We start from the raw sequence: 6,000 nt of genomic DNA on the forward strand, positions 1-6,000 counted from the left end.
GACCGGTCTCTCTGACTGGAGCTGTACTGGACCGGTCTCGCTGACTGGAGCTGTACTGGACCGGTCTCTCTGACTGGAGCTGTACTGGACCGGTTTCTCTGACTGGAGCTGTACTGGACCGGTCTCTCTGACTGGAGCTGAACTGGACCGGTCTCTCTGACTGGAGCTGTACTGGACCGGTCTCTCTGACTGGAGCTGGGCATGGACAGCCTGCTCCCAGAAAAAGAGATACATTGAATTCTCTGCTTCCCCCGTCCTTAAACATGGTACATATCTCTGCTGCCCCTAGCCTTAAATACAGTACATACTGTATCTCTGCTGCCTCTAGCCTTAAATATGGTACATATCTCTGCTGCCCCTAGCCTTAAATATGGTACATATCTCTGCTGCCTCTAGCCTTAAATATGGTACATATCTCTGCTTCCTCTGCCTTAAATACAGTACATATCTCTGCTGCCCCTAGCCTTAAATATGGTACATATATCTGCTGCACCTAGCCTTAAACATGGTACATATTGCTGCCGCCCCTAACCGTAAATATGGTACATAGCTCTGCTGCACATAGCCTTAAACATGGTACATATCGTTGCTGCCTCTTGCCTTAAACATGGAACATACCTCTGCTGCCTCTAGCCTTAAACATGGTAAATACCTATGCTGCCTCTAGTCTTAAACATGGTACATATCTCTGCTGCCTCTAGCCTTAAACATGGTACATATATCTGCTTCCTCTAGCCGTAAACATGGTAAATACCTCTGCTGCCTCTAGCCTTAAACATGGTACATATCTCTGCTGCACCTAGCCTTAAACATGGTACATATCTCTGCTGCCTCTAGCCTTAAACATGGTAAATACCTCTGCTGCCTCTAGCCTTAAATATGGTACATATCTCTGCTGCCTCTAGCCTTAAACATGGTACATATCTCTGCTGCCCCTAGACTAAAACATGGTACATATCTCTGGGAGTGGAGAAGCCTTAGTCAGCCAAGTCTGACAGTTCTGACTCATCTCTCTCTGTTTCACTAATCTAACCACAACACCAAAACCCCAGCCCTCCGGGGGCACAACGCCTCTCCCCAGGAGGAACGACGTGCAGCAGGGCTCTCTGTCTCATTGGAGGGTAATAGCTGTACTACTGAGAGGAAAATTATAGAGAACAAGTGAGGCCAATACTATAACTAAATGTCACATCTGATAGGATGTGTGGGTGGTCTGGAGTCTGCCAAGGCAAGTTGTAGCAGCTCATTGTTAAATACCTTGACAGACATGACACAGTAAAGACCATTGACAGTAGTCCTAACACATTACATCTAGTAAACCCAGTCTACTGGGTTAAGATCTTCCGACTTGATATTGCTGCTTTGTTATGCCTGGCTATTAGATGATCAATATGTCCTACTGTATACAGTATGTCCTACTGTATATCCTACTGTATATCCTATTGTATGTCCTACTACATGTTCTACTGTATATCCTACTGTATATCATACTGTATATCCTATTGTATGTCCTACTACATGTTCTACTGTATATCCTACTGTATGTCCTACTGTATATCCTATTGTATGTCCTACTACATTTCCTACTGTATATCCTACTGTATATCATATTGTATGTCCTACTACCTGTCCTACTGTATATCCTACTGTATGTCCTACTGTATATCCTATTGTATGTCCTACTACATTTCCTACTGTGTACCCTACTGTATATCCTATTGTACATCCTACTACATGTCTGACTGTATATCCTACTGTATTTCCTACTCTATGCCCTACTGTATACTGTATATACTACTGTATGTCCCACTGTATATCTTATTGTATGTCCTACTGTATATCCTATTGCATGTCCTACTTTATGTCCTACCGTATACTGTATATCTTACTGTATATCCTACTGTATGTCCTATTGTATGTCCTACTGTCTACCCTACTGTATGTCCTACTGTGTATCCCTAGTGTATATCCTACAGTATACCCTACTGTATATCCTACTGTATGTCCTACTGTATACTGTATATCCTATTGTATATCCTATTGTATGTCCTACTACATGTCCTACTGTATATCCAACTGTATATCCTATTGTATGTCCTACTACCTGTCCTACTGTATATCCTACTGTATGTCCTACTGTATATCCTACTGTATATCCTATTGTATGTCCTAATTCATGTCCTACTGTGTATCCAACTGTATATCATACTACATGTCCTACTGTATATCCAACTGTATATCCTATTGTATGTCCTACTACCTGTCCTACTGTATATCCTACTGTATGTCCTACTGTATATCCTACTGTATATCCTATTGTATGTCCTACTACATGTCCTACTGTATATGATACTGTATATATATTGTATGTCCTACTACATGTCCTACTGTATACTGTATATCCTACTGTATACCCTACTGTATATGTTATTGTATGTCCTACTACATGTCCTACTACATGTCCTACTGTATATCCTACTGTATTTCCTAATGTATGTCCTACTGTATGTCCTACTGTATACTGTATATCCTATTGTATGTCCTACTGTATTTCCTACTGTATATCCTATTGTATGTCCTAATGTATATACTACTATATGTCCTACTGTATATCCTACTGTATGTCCTACTGTATGTCCTACTATATGTCCTACTGTATATCCTACTGTATGTCCTACTGTATACTGTATATCCTACTGTATTTCCTACTGTATGTCCTACTGTATATCCTACTGTATTTCCTACTGTATATCCTACTGTATGTCCTACTGTATACTGTATATCCTACTGTATGTCCTACTGTATTTCCTACTGTATGTCCTACTGTAATTTTGAGATTGTAGGACCAAACGTTAGATAATTAGACTGAAAACTTTCTTCATCTGAATAAATATCTTTGTCTACCGTCTCATTCGTCTCTTCATGAACATCATGCAGACTTGCATGCTATTTCTTCCTGAAGTGTACCATTATTTCTCCTGAACGTGTTGGATCTGGCAACACAACATCCTCTCCGTGTGACATAGGTCAACCTTGTGTCTTATCACGGTCTAACTTGGCATAATCTGAGACTGTGGCGTGGGAGATTAATCAATCAGCCAACGGCCACATTAAACAGATTCCTTAATGAAGTGGGATCTTTACAGGGATTATAAGACCACCTGTGAGGTGCCACCTGGTCCACCCCTTTAATTGGCACGGATGGCAGCGCCGCCACCAGCCAGACACAGAGAGGGCACGGAGACGAGACGTCGGGGGTGTCAAACCCATGCAAATGATGCCACTCTGTGTGTTGCGAGGACAAAAACAGCTCTGGGTGACACAGACTGAGCATCAAACTCTGTTCCTGCCAGCCTGGCAGTCTAAAACCCTGACAGAGCTCAACCAGACGTCTTCCAGCTGTGGTGGAACTGCTATGTCGCTAATGAACGCTGGGTCTGGAGAACATGTCACCGTTGAGTAGTAGTACTCACCTCACAGAGACAATATACTATCTGCTTTAGTCAAACTCTTCCTTCGTTAATGTTGCTTCCACTGATATTTCTAGGGAGTTTTTTCCTAGCCACCGTGCTTCTACATCTGCATTGCTTGTTGTTTGGGGGGTTTTAGGCTGGGTTTCTGTACAGCACTTTGTGACATCGGCTGATGTAAGAAGGGCTCGATAAATACATTTGATTGATACGGTTCAATGAACGCATGGACACATTCACTGGCCACGGAGTATATTTAATTTAGTGGGACGGGAGTTCCCCTTTTCACTTAATCTGACAGGGTGATCGATGCTCTCCCAGGGAAACACAATTCTGTTTTAAGGGTTGTTTTTCTGTTCTAAGGGTTGTTGTTCTGCTCTAAGGGTTGTTGTTCTGTTCTAAGGGTTGTTGTTCTGTTCTAAGGGTTGTTGTTCTGTTCTAAGGGTTGTTGTTCTGTTCTAAGGGTTGTTGTTCTGTTCTAAGGGTTGTTGTTCTGTTCTAAGGGTTGTTGTTCTGCTCTAAGGGTTGTTGTTCTGTTCTAAGGGTTGTTGTTCTGTTCTAAGGGTTGTTTTTCTGTTCTAAGTGTTGTTGTTCTGTTCTAAGATTGTGAGAGCAGGGAAACCCCATTGGACATGACGACTGTGATTCCAGAAGCACCCTGGAGTCGAGGTTGTATCTGGGAGGGAGCTATTGTTGTCTGTAATTAGCAGTGTGTCAGTGTTTCAGGGTAGTCTGTGATTAGTGAGTGATGATCCCGTCCACATTCCTCCCTCACCCCCAGGACGTAAACGTGATTCCAGAGTGGTTGCCAAGGGGCCCAGGGAACAGGTCTGTTGGCGCAGCGAGGTGGCATCTTTCTGTTGTGCCATGTCTCTGCTCTGCCAAGAGAGGTGCCAAGGACAAGGCCGTCTGTCTGCTTTCTGACCCCTATACTCCAACTAACTAGTTTCTGACCCCTATACTCCAACTAACTAGATTCTAACTCCTCTACTCCAACTAACTATATTCTAACTCCTCTACTACAACTAGCTAGTTTCTGACTACTATAATCCAACTAGCTAGTTTCTGACCACTATAATCCAACTAGCTAGTTTCTGACCACTATAATCCAACTAGCTAGTTTCTGACCACTATAATCCAACTAGCTAGTTTCTGACCACTATAATCCAACTAGCTAGTTTCTGACCACTATAATCCAACTAGCTAGTTTCTGACCTCTACTCCAACTAGCTAGTTTCTGACCTCTACTCCAACTAGCTAGTTTCTGACCTCTACTCCAACTAGCTAGTTTCTGACCACTATAATCCAACTAGCTAGTTTCTGACCTCTACTCCAACTAGCTAGTTTCTGACCTCTACTCCAACTAGCTAGTTTCTGACCTCTACTCCAACTAGCTAGTTTCTGACCTCTACTCCAACTAGCTAGTTTCTGACCTCTACTCCAACTAGCTAGTTTCTGACCTCTACTCCAACTAGCTAGTTTCTGACCTCTACTCCAACTAGCTAGTTTCTGACCTCTACAACAACTAGCTAGTTTCTGACCTCTACTCCAACTAGCTAGTTTCTGACCACTGTAATCCAACTAGCTAGTTTCTGACCTCTACTCCAACTAGCTAGTTTCTGACCTCTACTCCAACTAGCTAGTTTCTGACCTCTACTCCAACTAGCTAGTTTCTGACCTCGACTCCAACTAGCTAGTTTCTGACCTCTACTCCAACTAGCTAGTTTCTGACCACTATCATCCAACTAGCTAGTTTCTGACCTCTACTCCAACTAGCTAGTTTCTGACCTCTACTCCAACTAGCTAGTTTCTGACCTCTACAACAACTAGCTAGTTTCTGACCTCTACTCCAACTAGCTAGTTTCTGACCACTGTAATCCAACTAGCTAGTTTCTGACCTCTACTCCAACTAGCTAGTTTCTGACCTCTACTCCAACTAGCTAGTTTCTGACCTCTACTCCAACTAGCTAGTTTCTGACCTCGACTCCAACTAGCTAGTTTCTGACCTCTACTCCAACTAGCTAGTTTCTGACCACTATCATCCAACTAGCTAGTTTCTGACCTCTACTCCAACTAGCTAGTTTCTGACCTCTACTCCAACTAGCTAGTTTCTGACCTCTACTCCAACTAGCTAGTTTCTGACCTCTACAACAACTAGCTAGTTTCTGACCTCTACTCCAACTAGCTAGTTTCTGACCTCTACTCCAACTAGGTAGTTTCTCACCTCTACTCCAACTAGCTAGTTTCTGACCTCTACTCCAACTAGCTAGTTTCTGACCTCTACTCCAACTAGCTAGTTTCTGACCTCTACTCCAACTAGCTAGTTTCTGACCTCTACTCCAACTAGTTTCTGAAAATAGAACTATGTGATAAAATAAAAAAAATAGACATATATCAAAATATGAAAACGAGAAGATGCAAACTAACGGCAGTCCTTCACGGTAAATGTGGACCCTGTGAACTATAAGAGATGGATCACACCCCCACCACCACCACCACCAAGCGTTGGTCTTGTTTTGAATGAAAGAAG

Source organism: Oncorhynchus clarkii, unplaced genomic scaffold (assembly GCF_045791955.1).
Source record: "Oncorhynchus clarkii lewisi isolate Uvic-CL-2024 unplaced genomic scaffold, UVic_Ocla_1.0 unplaced_contig_1074_pilon_pilon, whole genome shotgun sequence".
Classification (NCBI taxonomy): Eukaryota; Metazoa; Chordata; class Actinopteri; order Salmoniformes; family Salmonidae; genus Oncorhynchus; species Oncorhynchus clarkii.